At 42.7% G+C, this 21,486-nt stretch overlaps 2 protein-coding genes across 4 annotated transcripts in view; one reads left to right on the top strand and one right to left on the bottom strand.

Annotated features, from left to right (window-relative positions):
• The window catches only part of LOC146715084 (leucine-rich repeat and fibronectin type-III domain-containing protein 4), a 38,648-nt gene extending 24,624 nt beyond the window's left edge, over positions 1–14,024 (bottom strand). For both annotated transcript variants that reach the window (XM_085451504.1, XM_085451505.1), the window contains exon 1: positions 13,234–14,024. The gene's annotated coding sequence lies outside the window, so the exon portion shown is untranslated. The remainder of the gene's footprint in view (positions 1–13,233) is intronic.
• pcxb (pyruvate carboxylase b) overlaps positions 1–21,486 on the top strand; it is a 318,265-nt gene that overhangs the window by 219,703 nt on the left and 77,076 nt on the right. The window lies entirely within an intron of this gene.

The following is a 21,486-nucleotide window of genomic DNA, read 5'->3' as shown; positions in this document are numbered from 1 at the left end:
ACTCCCACCATGCATGTCTAGTGCGTGTTCCTGTTTGTGAATTAATGTGACACTTGTCTGCACTTAGGAAGTCTTCTTGTGCTCTTAAGAGTTTGCTGCTGAATTTGCAATAAGCCGGGGACACACTTATGTGTGTCAACACAAACACACCCACACTTTTTTGCACTCTCGCTCAGGCACACGTGCACAGAGAACAAGACATCGCAGTATATAGCAATAAGGACAAAAGCCCACTGGGACAAAGCCTACTTGACACTTTTTGGGACAAAAAAAAAAAGTCAAGGAGGTCAGTCGATAAAAGATTAATGATTAAGAAATAAATCACAGAGAAGAGCACAAAAATGCGCCGGAAACTAGACAAAGAGGAGTATGAACAACAGACTATTAATATGAAGGTACATGTGTATTTGCTAGCTCATCCAAGCTCTTAGGCTTGTGTACCATATCTGTTGTTTGCAGGTGTTTTTGTTTTTTTTTTACTCTATTTTGGGAAATCTCTTCTTGCACGACCCTGCGTGAACCCATAGCTGTCCAGAGAGCAGGAAACAGACTGTTGACGAGAGCAAAAAAGGCTGCATAAAGTGAGAGTGAGAACATGAGCTAAAAGCATCTATGGAAGGATCTACTCTGTACCCTCTGCTCTGGAGCACAACTCGGTGCCAAGAGACTGAACCTGACCTCACCCCAACTCCAGCAAGCTTCAGTTTTAACACCCACCACAAGCCCTGGAGGGTGCCGCTTCTCTTAGTGAGGACAAACACTGCTGAATGCGTTGCCACTAATGGCTTTAAAATGATGAATTTTCATTAAGTGTTTTTTCTGTGATACTGTTGAACCCGAACCCATGCAAATTAAAATAAGCTTAAGGCATGACTTGTGGTAAAAGCTCTAATGCGTCTGTTTGAAGTTTGTTTTTCACATGTTGGACCTGTTGTCCTTGGTTTCTGTGGATCATTATTAATGTCGGGGCCTTTTAAATGCCAGCCCCTATTAATAATGTTAATAAAATCCATGTGTGTCTGTGTGTTTGCACATGTAGGTTTGTGATTATATTTCCAAATCTGCAGATTGGCGTGTGTGCGCGAATCCACTTTGGCACTCGCAAATGCCATTAGCCCATAATCGACTTAGGGAATGTTGCAATGTTTATAAACAAGGGGATTTGTATTTGCTCTCAGAAGCCACTTATCACAAGCACGGTAATCCACAGATCTTATTGGGCTGTGAATAGGTGTCCCAACAGGCTTCAGTCAGAAATCACTGACAGCCAGACATCGCGTTGCCACTAAGCAGTTAATGCTGGACTGCAAGGCGTTTAGTTTGGAGGTAGAAATGAATGGAAAGTTTTAAAGCGGCATCATTTGACTGTCTATTCATATGGCTGGCATGCACGTGAGCTCTGCTGCATTGTTTGATGTTACAGTACGCAAAAGCTCCGCTAGCATAAATGCAGAGATCAAATATGGAGGCAGCCTTTCATTCGCTCGCATTCAAATTCTTTTTCGGTTACACTAAGGCTTTCTAGCATGCACTCTTACTCATAATCCAGGCCCTTCATATTAGGTGAGCACTTGCATACAGAAACAACTGCGAGCATACCAAAACAGTCTTCCCACACAATCATAATTATAGGGAGGCCGACACATAGACACACACTCTCTCTAGGCAAGGAACAAAAGAACACCCACGTAGCCTCTTCTTGCAGCAGTCGTGTGTACTGTAAGCCCACTCATCCTTTTGATACTATCGCTCCTCTGTCGTACTTGGTCCTCTTTAGTATGTATAGAAAGCACAGGGACGGGGTAACGGTATTGGATATGGAAAAAAACAACAAATGCAGAGGTAAGGAGAGACTAAAGCATGAAATACAGTGAAAGTGGGAAGCAAAAAAAAATGGAGTACATAAGATGGAGGAGGGAAGGGTGCAAGATGGGATAAAATGAAGCCAGTTGTGTGACGAGCGGAGGAAAAGTGAGATGGAAGAGGAGAGTTTGAGGAAAATGGAGAGAAAGGGGGATGAAGTCATTGTGTGTGAATGCGTGTCGTTAAGCGGATGGGCAGAGAAATATGTAAAGGCGATAAACGGGTGAAGGCCGCCATCCATCACTGTCAGAGAGAGGGATGAGGGAGGGAAGACGGGATTTGATTAGAGGAAGGGAGAGCTGCTAAAAACGACTCTGTATGTCATCGCCGTCACGATAGTGGTGGGAGAAGTGGGAGTGAAAGGCGATGAGGTAAGGAGGAGTGACGAGGTTAGTGGTCAAGAAAATTACAGATAAGTTGGGATGGGACATTTAAAGCACCACATCTTGAGGTCAGAAAATTAAAAGTAAAGGCCAAGTATGTGAAAGTAGTCTTTTTGTTTCCTCTCTAAATGCTGTTTTGTTGTTGTAGGAGTAGAATTTAGTAACCCAACTAAGCAAACTACGGGCTGCTGTCCCAAAAGAAAATGAGATGATTACAAACGCTCCAACTTTAGATTTGTTTCAGGTCTTTGGCTGACTGAGAAGTGTGAAGATCTTTATCTTTCAAACAGGAGTTACAGTGTAATCCTAATCTTTGTGTCAAGCATGGGCCTCTCAAGAAAGAACAAAAACATGCTCGTTTGTGTGGAGTCCTTTTTCGGTCTTTTCATCTTTTTGCCATACAGATGGGGGTACTGATGGGGAGGAAAGAAAGCTCACAGAACCCCTGAGGTAAATAGTAGGAGTGAAAGAAGTGAAGTGTGTTCTCTTTAAAATAAAAAGACTGCAGTCTCTTCACAGTGGCACTCCAAAATAATACACTTCTTATGAAATACTCGACTCAACTAATTCCTCCCAAGCCTCTGTTGTATTTGAAAGAGGAAGAAATGAATGTGTGTGTACGTACTCGTATATTCATCTGTATGCAATACCCACTCTCACTAATTCCTGTTGGAATCCTTCTTGTTTGGAAGATTTCAATAATTGTTTCTATTCCTGGAACGTCTCATAGCCAGATATTTAACGTGTTTTCATTTGGGTTTTTGGTTCAATTATTTGTTTTTTCATTCCTGTGAAATTTCCCATCAGTTTATGTACTAAGTGGCTCATATATTATCCTTGTTTTTGTCTCACTGAGGCACATTTCACAGTTCTTGCATGAAGATCATAAAAACTCTGGTGGTTTTGGCGATTTTTCTTAAGCAGTCTGAAGAGCTTTTACTCTTATTTGTACAAAATTTGAAGACACGAGTGTTTGATCTGAGAGATTCTAGCGTTGTAGGGTGCTTTTGGCTACTGTACCTTATGAAAAGCCAGGAGCTCTTGAAACTATCTAATCTTTAAACATGGCAACACTTAAGAGAAAGCAACCCACTCTGCTTGTTCTCCGCTCACTGTGTTTGGAGTAGGAAAAAAAATGGCAATATTGATGGAGTCTTTGAAGTTTGGCTTTATAAAAGCTGCCACTTCGCATCAGCTTTGCATAGATAAGCAACCCAGTCTTTAATGAACTTGGAGTGGCTTGTTAAAAACTGCTTAAAAAGTCATAAAAGTTGAACCACCTCGGTTACCTGTGATTGTTTTTGAAGTGTGGCTGTCACAGTGGCCAGACCTCCCTTCGTGCAATATGTGGAAGCGCTCGGCTGCAGGATGTGCCAGACATCCCAAAAACCAGGTGTTAACCCTGCTGTTCTGATTTGGCGCTGGCTGTGAATTGGTGAACCACGGAGAGGCTGAGCAGGAAAACCTGACGTGATGAACCACAGCAACGAGTAGGCCTCTACTTGGTGTCACGGCTCACATATGTGCACCTCCATCTGGCTATTTTGTTCCTCTTCCATCAATCAAATGAACATATAGCTTTGGAGGCTTTCTTTCCAGTTCTCTAACAGTGTCATTACCATTAAGGTTGTTATAACTGTGGCAGCCAATAACCCATTATTTGCTGAGGGTTTGTAATTTAGTTTCCTCCCCTTGGAAAGCCCACACAACTGCACAGCTTGGGGATTATATTTTCTGGGAGGTAAATTGAATTGGCAAACAACAGAGGTGACAGTGATTTTCTTTGGCACTTCATTGGCACAGAGGGACGGGGAGTGGTGCCGTTATGATTTGTTATGTAACTCTCGTATACACCGCCTGAACTTTCTTCCTACTGGTATTTGTGGCCATTATAGAAGTGTACCAGCACAGCTTGTGTTGTGTGTGCATTTCTTTTCGCCGGGAAGCTTTTCTTAATCGTTGTAATGCTTCATTGTCACTCAGAATGCAAAGCAGGACTTCAACATTATGTTTTGAACATCCTTTTGTAAATGCTAGCAGTCTCTTTCTATACATCTTACAGATGGATTCAGCAGCTGGATCACGGGGACAGCTGAGCAAATAAGGGACATAAAGCACTGAAAATAACTTGGTTACATTGCTGTGCCAGAGTGTCTTTTCTACTTGGAGAGTAATAATTTTTCATTGTGGAGGATAGCTGTCATACTGCTGATAGGGGGAAGCAGCTCAATGCTTTTCTCTTTTGATGACTTGTTACTCCAGATGGCAATAGCATAGTAGGATCTAATTAAATTCCACAATGACAATAAGTAAGCCAATAAAATCATGTAATTAATAGCTGACACTCTCTGTGTTTCCACATGCTCATTGATGCTATTCCATATTGCGCTGATTGTGAAGGAAATTGTGTTTGCATCAGTTGGCATCCACGAGCCATTCTTTAAGACTTCTCCATGACTGCGGGGCGGACACGGTTCTTGTAGCAGAGTGGGTTGGCCACTAATTGCACAGTTGGTTGTTTGAGACATGGCCACATACGCTTTGACAAATGTGACCTTGGGCAAGGCACTGAACTTCAAGATGCATGGAGGTGGGTGAAAGAGAAACGCACTGCAAAGCACTTTGTGCGAGCGTGCCGAGGTTAAAACAAGTGCAGGCTGCTGATGTCACATGACATCAGTGGGGTCGTTAGGGGAAAGGATGGATTAAATGGCTGCATGATGTCAAGAGCCTCGAGCTCAACACATGTGAAACTTGAAAATTAAAGCAGGAGGTTGTGAAATCTTTGCTTTGTTCTGCAGCGACCAAGTTGTCACTTCTAAAGTTCAGAAAGGTGTTTTTAAGGTCTGAAAAACAACATACTGTTCACGTATGTTCACAGGGACGTGAACATACGCATGTTCCTCATTCAACACCTTATTGTAGATGAAAGCAAGTTAAAGATTCTTCAAATTTATTGTGCTCATCTGGCTATCTGCTTCTAAAAAATGCTCCCATATTCTAATTGTGATGTGCTGTTAAATATTAGTGACTTAACCTGTGGTGTGACACCTATTACCCTTAAGTCTGGTACCAGTAGATATTCTCTTTCTTGATTTGTAAGATTTTAGTGAAGGTTGATTGTGTGCATTTGAGTTTGCAGACAGAGGGGTCACCCAGGAGAAACTCTTGCTTCAGTTTCTAATCCTAGTTTATTTTTCTTCACAGTCACATTCTTGAACTTCTAAACTTGCACCCACTTAAATATGGTTATGTTTACATCCACAAATTTGCCTGCAGACACACAGTAATGTAAGTGGTGTAAAATAGCTGACCTGCCACTCACCGTGAACATAATGTGCTTGCATTTTCCTGTCCTGTTTTTATTTTTTTTAATCCTTCTGATGCTCTTTCTTCATCTTCGTCTCTCTAACTTTCAAGCTCAGCTTCATTGTCCCTTATTGACCTGTTTTGGCGCTTATTTCTCTATAAGCAGATGACTGCTCGTTATCTGATTGCCTTTCCATCCGAACTCCAACCTAATGTCAGCCTTTCAGCACCATATTATCAATGGATGCTTTTGTGCGTGTGCACCTGTGCGTGTTTACGTCGATAAGGCTAATCAACCACAAATTCAGTACAAATACAAGTCTACAAATGATGTGCCAACACACCACTGCTGATCTGTCAACATCCCCACCAGTCAGACACCCTGCAGCGCCAATTATATGGACCCTGATTGGCTGACGCCACGGGATGCAGCTTGGTGGAAAAGCGCGCGCGTGTGTGTATGCATGTGGCAGTTTGGTGATTCAGCAGGCTTTTCAGCTCAGTGAGGGGAAATCCTGAGTAAGAGAACAGTTACCCAATCAGCGTTCTGCATCCAGCACAGTAGGTCAGTGACATGCCAGCCAGGCCTCTGCATCACAGTGATGGATGTATTGATTAATGCTGCACAGACGGGCGCACACACACTTCCACACAGGCGCACACTTCTATAAAAAATAAACTGTCTTCACTAATGTGTTTGTTCCTTTTTCTACCCTTTTTCTATTTTATCTCATTCGATTTTCTATATTGCTCTAGTGGTCACCCATCTTTCTCATGGCCCTCTCTGAACCAAGGGAACTTAAATGAGGAAAGACAAAAGGCCAGTGATAAGAGATGGGTAGCACAAGTAGAATCAGAAGGAGGCATAAATGTAGCATGTAGCATATAAGCGATTCCTTGCTCGAGTCTCGTTAGCATCAGGCGCGTTTGATCTGAAGCCACTTTTAGCTGTTATGAATCACAACTTGCAATGTAACTCACCACAAAGAGCTTTTTTCCCCCCAGTGTGTGATACTAATGCAGACAAAACAAGGCTGCACTGCAATGAGCCTGCAGGGGAAACTGGTTTCCCTTGAGTTTGTTGATTACTGCGTCTCATATTCTAATGCTTAGCAGTGCTGATACATGCAGAAATGCTGCGTGCTTTGCTGTGAGACTTAAGTGTTTCCAACTAAGTACAAGCCGGTTCCTTCTGATAGTCATCACCCACGCTGCATTCTGCACCATGATTCACTTGAACATCTACAACCAACTGCATCTGTTGGTGATATTTGTAATGCAGACAAACACATGTGAACTGAAGACGTAGTGCTGGTTTGGCAGGAAGCTGTTCCCAGCGTGTTTGGCAGAATTGTGGGACATACTTCCAAACTGATGATCATGATGTTTGCCTTTGTCGGGCTTGGATTTAAACTCGATGTGAAGAATGTGCATCTCAGCAGTCTAAAAGACTCTGACGGTGCTTTAAAAGCCCAGACTTTCTTTTTCAGTTCTTGGTTTTAAACTCATGAAAAGCCCAAAATCAATCATCGATGAGTAAATGCACCCAGAATATCAGTCAGTGGACCTGACAGATTGAAGGGCACCTTTGATTTGTCTTGGTATGGTATAGTGCTGGGACAATCAACAGTCATTTATCCAGCAAGAATGCCAAACCGCTTAGGCTTTGGAAGTATGACCCCATATTTCCTACTCTTTTTCTGCCTTTTTACAGACTGAACATGCGATAAAAGGTTTAAATGGGGTCATAACATCTTGCATTTTAGGCTCGTTGGAGAAAAGTTTTGATGGGATTGAACACATCAAAGTTTTGTGCTGTTCCTGTAAATCCATCTGCTCTCTTCCTCCATCTCTAGAGGGGGTTTTCACAAAGCAGGATTAGCAAGTTAAATTTTGTGAAATTTTGTTAGCAATTCTCAGTCTACATAGCTGAATCACATTACATAAACCTAATTTTCTCATTTAGTTTCATAGATTTGGATCAGTATTAGCTAGAGTGGACTAATCTTTCACAGATATGCGGGTTAATTCCTAATCTTAATTTGCAAAATTCTGCTGGGACTCATTGGATCTAGTTCTAGGTGTTTATAAAACGCTGCAGAAACCATAAATTTTATTGTTTTCTAATTCGTGTTTCTCCTTTGTGTGTGTCCTTTATGTGATTTTTGAGCTGACCCTTCTCTTTGTTGCTCACTGTTTTGGTCAGGACTAAATGGGTCAGGCCTGATGGAGCTTGTTGGAGCACACTGACCTGACCATCTTATATTTGCAGTGTGTTTTGCCACTACAAAGGACATCAAGTTCAGCGTAGCTGCTTTTTGATAATGGAGGTGTGCTCATCATGTTCTCTAATCTCTAGAAGGATAAGAGATCGTTCTGTGGCAGAATAAAACACAGAACTGGATGAAGAGAGCACAGATAACAGTGTTCGTCTCTAGCTGTAGTTTCTACTTCTCTTTAAATACGATTGCTGCGTGAAGTCTTAATTTCCACCACATCTCCGACCCCACACTTAACCCCTCCCCCAAGTTTCCTCACGTTCACACTCGACTTTCCCCCATTTCTCCCATCTCCTGGATATCTCCGTCCCCAAAACCCACCCCTCCATCTGTCTCCAGTGGTTGCCGTGGTTACGGTTTGTTCTGCTCATCAGGCACCTGCTGTGCCTAAACAGACTGTCAACAGTTTAATTACTCATACTTTCATCCCCGTGTCTTTCCTTACTTTCTGTACAGCACGTTTGCTCGCTCCTTCCACCTCTTTACGGGTAACCTCTTGGTAACTTTCTTTTGCTCCTTCAATCATTCTCTACTTTTATCTTCACACTTCCTTCCGTCATTTGACATCTTTTGACTTTCATCCTTTTTTTTTGTCATCCTTTCGTTGCTATCATTACATCCTACAAATCTACGTTCGACTACCAACTGTCTAATTACTCAATCTTTTATCATTCAGTCCCATCGGATTGATTCCATTCGTTCACACACCCCCTCCTCCTTGTGTCTCTGTTTTATTAGTGCAGTTTTTCTTCTCAGACATTGTTATTCCTCTATTCCCTTATCCCCACGCTCTCTTATCATCCACCTCTCAAGTGTCATCGCTCGCCTTTTTATTCTTCATTACTCAGTCTCTCTACATCCTCCGAGTGTTCCTCCCTATCTTAAACAGTGTTGTAATTACGCCTCTTCATCACACTATCGTTCTGTACCTCTCTGTCCATCATCTGCCGCTCTGATCCCTGATCCCGACAGCGGCCTGATGCCTCATCCTTTGATCCTCCCACTATTCCTTAACAGCTCAGCTTTTCACGTCTCTCCCTTCACCGTTTGTCATCCCCTCTTTCGTCCATTCATCCATCAAGTGCCATCCTCCTGACAGTAACCGTGTTTCCCTTGTTTCAGGGTTTCAAACTTTCCACTTCTCTCCTTGATGGAAAGTTGGTTAAATCAAGCAGGTGTGGGACATCCTACATCCATCATAGGTTATGATCTTTGATGTTTAATCGTGCCTTTTTTTTTTGTTTCATGTAATTATCATTAATGTTCATGACTTTTCCACTTATTTGGGTCCCTCATCCTCCTTTTGGCTCTTTGTTCATTAATCAGCTGTTCAGTGAGGCCTCGCCCCGCGACCAGCTACTGTCCTGTCACCATAACCAAGTTTGACTTTTTGCTATATTGAAGTGGTGTGCATAAGTATTTAGTAATGGGCTCTAATCTACGTTTAGCTGGCTTTTCTGGGGTATTTTTACCATTTCTAAAGATTAAAAAATGCATGAGAGCAAGTTTAATGTAATTATTAGCATATCAGACTTGTAGTATGCTAGTATAATTATAATCACCCAGCCTAGTCTTAATTCACAGGCCAGATGCAGTTCATACTGCAAAAATGTCTGGATTTGCATGTTGTTTGAGCTAGATCACACTAACTAGCACACAACCAACACTGCCCGGTAACCCATCAGTTAATAAATATATATAATATAATATATACACACATTTGGTTTGTTTATCTTGGCAAGTCTTGTATTTTGAACAGCAAGTGCCCCATCTGTTCACCTGCCTTACTGTTGCCTGAGAATGACGGGCAGGCACCATCGGTAACAAGAAGCCACGTGGAGCATTAACAACATAATTGAGAAATTGTTCTTTTATTCTGCTTTTATTTCACTGTTTGAGTCAAATGACACTTACCTGCTCTGTATTCTTATGAAACTCAGTAGCAGGAGAGCAGAGCCAATTATAGATTGATGATTTGCTTAATAGAAACCAAACAGCCTCTTTGTTGCACTTCAAAAGGAGTTAGTCGTCATTTCTTCTGCATTAGCTGTGCCCCCGTTCAAAGCGGGAGTCAAAACTGTAAACTATCAACGGAGCAAATAATGAGCCCTGTCTTGGTTATTCAGAAAGCTTATTGTTCACATGTGCCGTATTGTTTTAAGCTGAATCTCGTTTGTTTCTGGGATAATTAATGTTCCTCTAAGGTAGATTTTTCACTTCCTATAAGCCGGTACTCGATAATTGGCTCGTCTTTTTACATGGAAAAGCCCTATGGTACGTTGTATTCCCCTCCTAGTTATATCTCCAAATAGTTCATTACTGGCGTTAGTGATCTTTAACAGAGTTTTTGGGGCCATGCAAGGCTAATTGTAGCCAATGGTAACAGTAGAAAGCAACATAATGATGACCATCTGTCACTGTTAATTATTTCTTCTCATCTGTTTTTCTATTTTTAATTCCTACCCAGTCAATCCTCATTCATGTATTCTAGCCTGGATGTGTCTCTTTCTAACTTTATTATCTAGTCACTCATCTCAGGTCTTTTTTCCCCCCACTGCCTTCATTTTAATGTAGTTTCTTGCTTCTGAAATCTCGATTATACAACACTGTGCTCATCTTGATCCTTCCATTTCTTTGCTTTTTCACTGTTACCATAAGACCTTCATCACATCACTGTGTATCCTTCCCTACTTCTTCCACTCATTGTTTTTTCCTTGTCACATGACAGTCTGTCACTGATTATAACTAGGGTTGCCAACTCCCTGAAAAATAGATAAGGGACACCTCGTGGCCAGGGCCGGGCAACCCAGTTGTCTTCACCCTTCCCAGTGTGGTAGCTCTTTTTTTGTGTGTGAAATTATTTTTTAACCATTTGACTTGAACTTGATTTAAGCAGATGCATATTCTTTGTGATATGACCATATGGGAAACAAATGATCATTTAGCCATTTATTTTTAGCTCACAATGACAACATTAACACAGTAAAACAGGTCTCTTTCTTAAACAGAAGCCTGTCATGCTTAACTTTTGAGAATATAAGTAAATCTTTCTTTAAAAGAACTCTGTCCTACTTAACTTAAAATTATATAAATTAATAGAAAGCAATAGAACGAAAAATATTCTTGTAACAGTGCACATTTAGTGCATTTAGTACAATTGGCTTCAGTTGAGGTATTATTTCAGCTTTTCTAAAGCTAATCAGCTGCTCCTGTTTGTAAACCCACTTGTTCCCATGATTACGCATCATAACTCATCATCATTATTCATCTATGTATTACTTTTATGTATTAGTGATCTATTTGTTGTAATCATCTATCCTTGCTGTTGTTTATTACACAAAATAAATTATATTATTACACTTCTGGCCACATAGCGCTAATATTCACTGCACATGCCCATATTAACCTTAACCAGAGGGTTTAAAAAACAAACCAGTGTTTACATACCATATCTGCTTCTGCCGTGGCCTGGCGGACAAAAAATTGGTAAAGGGTTCCCCGAGCTTTCACGCCCCTCATGTTCTTCATGTGCCCACCAATAGAAGCATGCCTATGGAAAAAGTGCGCCAGCACACAGTGCAGTGCGCTTTATAGTGCACTTTTCCAGCCAGGTGTTTTCCTTTTCCCATTCCTCCCTGTGCTTTTGCAGCCTTTTTTCTTTCTTTCTCTGAGCGAACAAACATTGCTGCTCTAATGCTGGGCTCACACTGTGCGATTTTTGGCCCATTTTGAGCCGATTTTTTGAGTCGTGCGACCGATTTGGTGATCAGCCCGATTTTGGCCTTCATCGTGCGTCGTGTAGTATACGTGGGGTAACGAGAAGCGATTAACACCTCACGACCAGCTCCCGATCATCAATCGCTCGTGAGGGTGTCACCGCAGCTGCTCACGCGCAAACACGTAAACGTCGGTGAAAAAGACGTTGCAGCACAGCTGTGCAGCGTGTGATCTGGACACAAGCGATGGAGGCACAACTTGTAGAACTTTGGAAAGCTCATCCGAGCCTTTTCCATGTGGCATCACAAAATTATCACGACCACAACAACCGTGAAAATAGTTGGATTTACATTGCTGCTCAATCACAGCTGCCTGATCATGTTTTTCATTAGCAATTTAGCAAAGTTGATGTGGTGGTGTGTCTGTGTGAGTGAAAGACAGAGAGAGCGAGCGACAGATTTTCTGTTATAACCTTCATTTTATGGACGCACAGTGTGCCGTCCGAGACTTGCACCGCAGTGTCGGCGTTTGTTTCCCTGTTGGCCATGCTTGTTGTTGTGGTCATCGGTTGTCTTCCGGTATTTTCTCCGTAAGCGACCTTTCCTCAACCAATGAGATGAGCGGTAATCTGACTTGTCATACTCGAATTGTCATAAGTGTGCTGTCAGCTCATTGGTCACAAAGCAGGAGAGGGGCTGGGAATTATGTTTTCAAACAAAGTGTTAATTCCATTAAAAGTTATAGACTACTTTTGATTCTCACTGTATTACGGGACAAAGTGCGTCCCTTATTAGCTCAATACGGGACGTGTACTTTTGTTTCTAAATACGGGACGATTCCGTTTTTTAAGGGACGGTTGGCAACCCTAATTATAACTCACCCTCTGCCATCCTTCCATCTGACCTCTCTTAGCCTTCAATACCCACCACCACTATCATGTGCCACCCCTCCCTTTCCTTTTTCCATCTCCGCACATCACTATTTACCCTCTCTCCCTTCTCCGTTTCTGTCTCATCGCCCTCTTATCCTTGTCTGTCCAGTCTGTCTGATCTCCCGTGTCAGTGTGCCAAATCTGCGCGTTTGTGTGCGCACGCAGGCAAAGCTTACGTAAAAAGCCCCAAACGAAGGGAGGTTAGTACGGATCTGTGCTGCTTAGGCTGCTGCTGCTGACACCACAGACACACAGTCAACCCCACAGACACACACAGCACGCCAGGTGAGATTACATAAAGGCAAGGTGATGAAAGCCAAGCTGAGACACACCTAGTAGGTAATGTGATGCAAGACGGCTGGCTGACACTCAGACACACACAGATTCTCAATGGGAGGGTAGAGTGAAAAAGGATGTGAAAAGAATACAAGGATGATAAGAAAAGTTTAAAATTGGTGCCAAGTGGTAGATTTGACACTACTTCTAACTTCTGAATGCACTTTTGTTCATTTTGTAGTCGTGTGTGTGTGTGTGTGTGTGTGTGTGTGTGTGTGTGTGTGTGTGTGTGTGTGTGTGTGTGTGTGTGTGGGAGAGAGAGGGAGAGGGGCACAGAGCTCTGAGTTCCCAGTTCAGTGAGTGCTGGTGTGCACTGCATTGATTTACTCAATGATTCAGCACAAGAGAGCTAGCCATGCAGATATAGATTTTCCGTGTGTGTGTGTGTGTGTGTGTGTAATTGCATGGACATTACCTTTTCCGTCTGTGCGGCTCTATAATCCGAATCAGCTCCACATGTTATCCTGGTTTGAGGGTGTGTGTGTTTGTGTGTGTGTATGTTGCACAGATCTTGCCCCAGGTGTTTCTACTTATTCTGAGCCAGCACAGGGGGGTGGGAGGTTATTGTGTGCTTGCACTGAAACCTGTCCTACTCCACTCCACGCTCACACATCCCCACACACATCAAAAGGAGACGGATATAGGTCAGTGTCAGACAACCAGAGAGTTGGAGAAATTCCAATCCCACGATATCCTCTTAGGCTTCTATAGATGAAGAAAACCTGGGAAATCCTGAATTACTCGCTCAATCCTGGCGCGGTATTCCGAAAAAGAGACTCGGGTTTGGAAAAAATCCAGGAATCCACTTTGCTTAAAATCCTATTTATGGCATCTTGATACGATTTCCTCATAGCTGGGTTCAACTTTTCTGTCTCAAGCAGTTCAGTCAAGTAAGAATCCAAGCAGTAGTCTTCACCTCCCCTTCTCACCTCTCTCCTCCATCACCCTCCCTTTGCTCCTTTTTTTGCCTCCACTCTCAGCTCCCCTTTTCTTTTATTCATTCATCTGGTCCTTTCTTCGTTCTTGTACACGCTCGGTTTTGATTCTTCCTCTTGTCCCTCACTTCCAGGAGCGGTCTCCGGTGTGTCTCGGGGCTCTTCTACACTCGCTGCTGCATTTGTTCTCCCACGCTGAATTAGCCGTTTGTTGATGACCTTGGAGGCAAGTGCAGAAAAGGTGGTTTGGGAGTAACCTGGGAGATGGCTGGAAAACTTAAAATGAGAGAGACGTAGTGTAAATGCAGTGTGTACTGTGCATGTGCTCCATTTTGAAAACTCCTTTTGTGTGCATCATAAATTATAAATCAGCCTTTCGCTGCTCCACCCTGCTGACCTCCCTTTTCCCTCTGATGCCTCCACACCTCCCTGTTTCCACAACTTCTGTCACTCACGCCTCTCTTACGGCCCCCTCCTCAACTTGCCACCCCTCATTTCTTTCTCCCTCGGTTTCCCACACTCCCTCTCTATCTCTCACCTGTCAGTCAGAGGGAATCGATAGCTCCGAGACCCTCTTAGCACTTCTCGGTAGGCTGCAATGGATGATTTTTGCGCTCACAAATGCACTCAGCACGCACACAGTCGTGCAACACATTTACACATGCTGGCGCACGCATCCAAGTAGCCATGCAGCGATACTCTCTGCAAGCACGCACAGCCTCTGCATCTCTCCGTTCACTTGCTCTGTCTTCGAATCTCACGCACAGACACACACTGAGCCTAATAAAACAACTGGTCTATTGATCAGTGGCACGAATGTCAGACGGTTCAAAAGTCCACCCGCCTCCACTCTCTGGCCTGTCAATCAAACCGGCACCTTTTAAGAAATCAATCTCATTATCGTGCTTTAAATCTTTGCACTCTGTCAGTGTCTCTCGGCGAGTGTGTTCCTTTCAGTGTGCATCTATATGTTAGTGCCGCAGCTACATGTATGTTACAAGCCCACTGGATTTTTTTTTTTTTTGCATTTAATTTTTATTATCTGCAATTCATTTCTTTTCGTTCCAGTTTCTCCCTCTTCTCCTCCTGTGCGCACTTTGCTACTTCAAAAGCACAGTAGAGCTATTTTTCTGTTTTTCGAGTCGTCTCATTGTTCTTTCATCTTCATCTAGCATCTTTCACCCCTGTTTTGCCCTCTGTGAGAAAAAAAAGATGTATTTACTAACCTCGTTTTCCGGATCATTCCACCACCATGACTCCTGAAGCCGTCACATTTCTCCGTCTCCGCGGCTTTCGCTCTCTCAGCTCCGTGGAAAAACACCCATCTCTCTCTCTCTCTCTCGTCGGTATCTCTCTCTTCGTCTGCCTCTCTCTCTCCCGTTGGTCGTCCCCTCACTCGGTCGACAGCTGCAGCGCTCTGTCTGCCTCCTCTGTCGCTCTTCCGTCAGGGCTGTAGGCTGATTGAATTTTAAGTCATGTTAATCCCACAGAACAGGTACTGAATGAAGGAGGGGACAAAGAAGGGAGAGAGAAAATAACAGAATCCAGAGAGTAAGCTGGCTTGTATTTTTAGAAATCTCCTCTCTCCTCAGGAAGGGATCTTTCTTTTACTTGCCCTGCTTCCACAGAGTCACTTGACTCTTGATTTTGTTTTTTCCCATTTGTCTGCATCTCATCTTCTTTTCTTTTGTCCTTATCTGGGGAAGAAGTGTGGGTTTCTCATCGAGCAGCAAAGGAAAGCGCTGTGATCGGTCTCCGGCAGCGTCAAGCATCAGACTGAGAGAGTGTGTGCACAAGAGAGAGGCATGTAGATGAGGAGCAGGACAAATACAGGGCTGAGGTGTAGAGGGGTGGGGGGAGAGGAAGGAGGAAAAGAGACGGAAGATGTGCTATAGGAGGAGGAAGAGCCAAGATGAGGAGTTGGGGATGGAGAATGTGGGAGACTAACAATGAGGAAGAAGAGTGATGACAACGACCTACACTGGCTCAATGTAGTTAATTTAAAATAAGTAAAAGGATGCACTTTCAGAAAAATGTGTGCTTAGATGTAGATGTGGCACCGTGTTGTTTTTAGTCCATTGGTGGGATTTGTTATTCTATATATAGGAAATGCACAGAATAAGGATTTGGCACGCATTGCCCCCTCCCACCAGTTAGGTGTCTGTACTGGACCCCGTCTTTGTTATAAAGCCAAAGGTCAAAGAGCACTAATGAGGCGGTTTACTACTAATATGATTAAAATTGAGATACTTTAATATTAGTCTTCTGTTTCATTACATTTCACAGAGTTGGAGTTTACTGGCCCCATTGTTCCTTTATAGCTGCCCAATTCTTCACAGCTTAGATTTTTAAAAAAGTGCTGGAAACGTCCCTCAGAGATTTTACGTCTATATTGACATGATGACATCACACAGTAGCTGCAGATTTGTCAGCTGCACATCCATGTTGGGGAATCTCCAGCTCCAGTTTTAGATGACTTGAGTTTGTGACCGTGTCTCTTCCTACTGGGAGCGGCGTCAGAAGATAGGTGCACTGATCATAAGGGATGGACATGATCAGCAAAGGTACTCAGGTGGGCTGTAGTGTTTAAACAATGCTCAGTTACAGCAGCAGCCTGAACCGCTGGTACAAAGCAGGATGGATCCATGCTTTTCTTTCTGTTTATGTCCAAGTGTGACCCGACCATCCAAATGTCACAGCTGATTGAGGCTCATGAACATTTTTACACTCTTTTGTTGTCCAATTTTGGTGAGTCCATGTAAATAATAGCCTCAATTTCCTGTTCTCACCTTAAGAGTGTCGCCCATCGTCGTTTTTTTGCTGCTGCTTTAGCCGATCTGCTTCAACCTTCCACATGTTGTGTTCAGAGACGCTCTTCTGCATTTGTTATGCTTGTTTACAGCCTTGGTTATAATGAGCTGATACTTAAGTTACTGTTGCCTTCTCATCAGCTAAGATAGTCTGGCCATTCTCCTCTGACCTCTGGAATCAACAAGGCATTTTTGCCCAGAGAACTGCTGCTCACCGGATATTTTCTCCTTTTCCGACCATCCTCCGTAAATCCTAGAGATGGTTGTGTGGGGAAAATCCCAGTAGTTCAGCAGTTTCTGAAATCCTCAGACCAACCTGTCTGGCACCAGCACTATGGCACACTGATAGCCACTTAAATCACATTTCTTCCTCATTCTGACGCTCGGGTTGAACTTGATCAGCTCTTCATGTTCACATTTTCTAAATGCATTCAGCTGCTATCATGGGATTAGATATTTCACATACCTTTAGATATTTGCATTAGCGAGTGAATGTACACAGACAGACGGAGATGTATCGAGATATTTCTCTCTCGATATATCTGTCATAGATATCTATAGATAGAGCTCTATTTATCTATAGATATCTCGATATATATCTATATACAGAGAGATGGATATCGAGATATTGATACAGAGAGATGGACATCGAGATATTGCGATATCTAATGCATGTTATCTACTCTCACATTTACATTTCTACATGCAAGCCTAGAAAACCTTTTTCTCTATATCTCACTTCAGCATGCTGGAAAGAATAAGGAGAAGTTCTCCCAGGTTTCTCTTTTCCACAGTGTGCACAGTTATTCATTTTGGCCTTCCAGGTATGAAGCTCTTACTGAGTTCCGGGATTTTTTTTTTTATTTCTTTTTAATATATATTTTTTTTACTTTGCAAAATTTAGAAAAAAGTAGCCATGGGGTTAAACTAACTACATGCAGGTGTGTTTGCAAAGTGTTTCTTGCTGAGAAAGGAAATACAAGGAGTGAATTGCACAAATGGGGGCAATAATGCACATTTTCAGATGGTCTCCATGCAAATGCAAGCATAATTAGCACTTAATTGTATACATAAAAGTGACATAAGTAGTTGTGTGACAAAATAAGAGACCTTAGGAGAGAAGCTAAGGTTCCGCATGCTGCGTCTCTTTGGTTTGCTATAGATTGAAGCATACAATGAGGCCCGATCACCTTCTGTTAAAAAACAGGCCTGAAAGATTGTGGTGCAGTCATATATAGAGAAGTACTGATAAAACATATTTCGGATATAATATCTCCAAACTGCAATTGCAGGATTTCGTAGTTGTAGGGGTATTTTTACACAAAATGTGATGGAGGGTTGGGTGGACAGAAGGAAGGAGAGATGGAGGAGGGGGAGGAAAAAAAGACGGCTGGTGTGACAAGGGGAAGCGAAGTTTTTACCGCCTCGAGCAATTCTCAGTCGGACCAGGATGAGAGCGGGAGCAGACGATGATGATTAAGAGAGAGAGGACGGGGACTTAGGGAAGGGGCCAAAGATCTCTGAGGGCATAAAGGAGATAAGTGAGGAAGAGAGGGGTTACTGAGAGATAGAAGAGAGGGCTGGATGGAGTGATAGGAAGGCGATAGGAGAGAGTGCAGCTGATACTACTTCAAACGGTGGTCGAGGGCTTGATTTCCCTGCCGCGCTGATAGCTGCTGGGAACGGCCGTGAAATGGAAACCATCTTCGGGCGCGTGTATGTGTGTCTGTGTGTGTCCCATTACTAAGTTAGGACCTAAAACATCAGAGCTATTGGATGTTGGAATTAAGTCACTCCCAAATTTCACATAAGCGCAGTTCTGTTTTGCAACAAAATCTCACACTGGAGATGAAACTTCAGAGAGAGATGGTAGGAACGAGATGAGGGATGGAGATGTGGTTCTGTTATGGGTGAATTGGTTTTTCGTGTATCTAAATTTCAACCCAAGACTCAATTTTTTGTTCATCTTTCACAATTTATGGCCCCCTTCCTGTTTATCTCCTTTCTTCATTTCCATTTCAAGCATTTGACTCCCCATCATTCATTTTTTTTCTTTCTTATATCTGTCGCTCCTTGATCTCTCCCTCTTGACTTTTTATTTATTTATTTTCCCTGCTGCTTTGGGCCAACATATTTTTAACTTTGTAAGCCAAACCTCCCTCAAAGGAAGGTCCAGCAAGGGGATGTTTGATATATTATTTCATCCAGTCATTTAGAGCGGCCAGTTGATGGCCCGTTGATTCACAATTAATCAAACCTCTAGTGTTGTAGCACCCAGTTCTCTTCCCGGAGCGAGCGACCTTGCTGAACGAAATAAATGACATGACCTAATGCTGGCTAACGGATCAAGTGAGTCAGGAGAAACTCTCATTACTGGCACAGAAGTTGGTTTATATACATCCCACAATCAGTGCACTTATGAATAAAATACAATGCATTTTCACATAAAGTAGGGCGAAGGTGCATCCTAAGCAGATCATCTGCTTCTACAGCTCAATCTGGTAAAGCACACAAGGGGAAAGTCTTTTTTTCCTTCGGACTGAGAACTAAGCAGAAAGATTGGCTGGATGTGAAGTTCACTCTGAGTAGCACTGCACTTAATCAGAAAGAGGCCAGACCTGTTCTGGTTTGGTCAGGCCAAATTAGCCCTCAAAGTGAAAACGGTTGCAGGGGAGTCGGCCTACTGACCCGCCGCTGAACACATCCATCGATGTCTCTCTTTTGGTTCAGTGGTCAACTCACTAGTGGTGTGTGCCATCAGTTGCATATTTGTTTCTGACGGGAAATTAAAGCAGCATGTTGGATTTAGCAAAGGAGTTTGTATTTGAACATCCACACCTCTCCAAAATTGACAGAAAGCAATGAGCTGTGAAGAAGACGAACAAAATCTAATGTAGATGCGAGCACCATAAAGCTAAATAAGACTTTCCTGTTTTTACTTTCTGCTCTTTTCCTGTGTTCAAAGATTTGGTCAGTACTTCTCACAGTGCAATAAAAAAAAAAACAGAGCAGTGTCCCTGCCTAGAGGTTGTGCATATTCGTGCTTGCTACCATCTCTTTTTTTTGACACTTTTTATTTGTTTAGGAACATTTTTATGCAACAAGATAAAAGAAAAAAGAAAAAACAGAAACAGTATGAGGTCATGGGAAGATAACATGCACATCCACACATACATACGTCAACAAGTCTGCATTGCTAATTCTATGCATTAAAGGGTGCTGCCACAAGCTGTAAAGTCCAGCCATTTTCTCCACCGTCTCCTTCCCAAATCTCCCTGCAGTCGCAGAGTGAAAGTCATACATTCCATCAATTTGACGTCTTCCACTATAGAGGTAAAAAGTGTTACAGTGGGAGGATCTCTACAGAGCCAGCGTTTTGTTATGGCCTTCTTCGCAGAAGCCAAGAGAACTTTCAGAAGGTAAACATCATCTGCAACTAAATCGTCTGTAAAATATCCCAGATACAATGAGGTAAATGTACAAGACACGTGGAATCCCAACACCTCTGTAATTATCTTTATAACTTCCGTCCAGAAGGGACAGGACCAGAATATATGACCGTAATCAGCCATGACTTCCCCACAATTCCTCCAGCAAAACGCAGGTGTAGCACTGAATTTAGACTTCTGTTTAGGCGTTATGAAATAGCGTATAATGTTCTTCCAGCAGAAGTCCCGCCACATGTTGGAGTTAGTCGTGGTAAACTGTGTCTCCCAGATCCGTGCCCACCCATCTTCTGTAATCACAATGTCCATTTCTTTTTCCCATTTCTGCTTTATGTAAATCGTTGAGTGCCCTTTGAGCTTAATCAGACATTTATACAGTTTACTTATCAAGGCTCTGTTACTCCCAGAGTCATAAGCATCAATGAAAATATTAACAATCGAGAAGTCTCCACGGACACAGCTCTTCAGTCTTTTGCCAATATAGTCACGGAGTTGCAAGTATCGAAAAAAGTCTTGTTTCCCGAGATCGTAAGTCTTGCATAGGGTATCAAAAGCCATAATTTTAGATTTTACAATAACCAAACACCCAGCAGTGATTCCATGCCACACCCATTGTTTAAATCTACTATCGTGGGAAGCAGGTAGAAAATCAGGGTCATACGCTGGCCACCTCAGAAGTTTTATCTCTTCCTGGAGTTGCGCCTGCTTGACCACTCCCCTCCATATTTTTAATGTAAAAGTGACCCAGTGGCTGGGCGTCAAGGTATCGTCCAAATCAGAAGCCGCGTGACCAAGTCTAGACTGGATTGGCGTGTCTGAGAGAGACATCTCAATAGTCTTCCACCTCGCACAAAAAGATGGATTACACCAACACACCAAGGACCTCAGCTGAGCAGATAAGTAGTAATTCCTTAATGAAGGTAGAGCCAAGCCCCCTTTGTCTTTCGGCAACTGCAAAGTAGAGAACTTCACCCGTGGTCTTTTGTTAAGCCAAATGAATCTCGAAATCTGCTTATTCCATTCCCTGAATTGCTTCTCTGGAATTTGAATAGGTAAAGCAAGAAAAAGATAGAGTAGTTTGGGGAGAATATTCATTTTAATTATCTGTATCCTGTTGCCAAGGTCGAGAGGGAGCAAGGCCCAAATGTTGAGATCGCTATATATTTCTCTATTAATACGACTGTAATTAATATCGTACAGTTGTGTCAGATCTCTAGGCAGAAACACTCCCAAATATTTGATAGCAGTTGCCTCCCAATTAAACTTGAATTTTGCCAGTAGTGTCTGGTCCGGAGAAAAATTAAATGACAGAACTTGAGTTTTTTTTACATTAAGGACATACCCTGAATACAGGCCATATGTTTCCAACATCCCCATTAATACTGGTATACCTGAGCTGGGATCCATGATTGTCACCAAGACATCATCTGCATATAAACACACCTTGTACTCGTCCCCTCCTATTACAATCCCTTTC

Source organism: Copadichromis virginalis, linkage group LG3, assembly GCF_057382275.1.
Source record: "Copadichromis virginalis isolate Kocher_CV1m ecotype Utaka linkage group LG3, C_Virginalis_male_GT1.1, whole genome shotgun sequence".
NCBI lineage: Eukaryota > Metazoa > Chordata > Actinopteri > Cichliformes > Cichlidae > Copadichromis > Copadichromis virginalis.
This window is presented reverse-complemented; position numbering and strand designations above follow the sequence as displayed.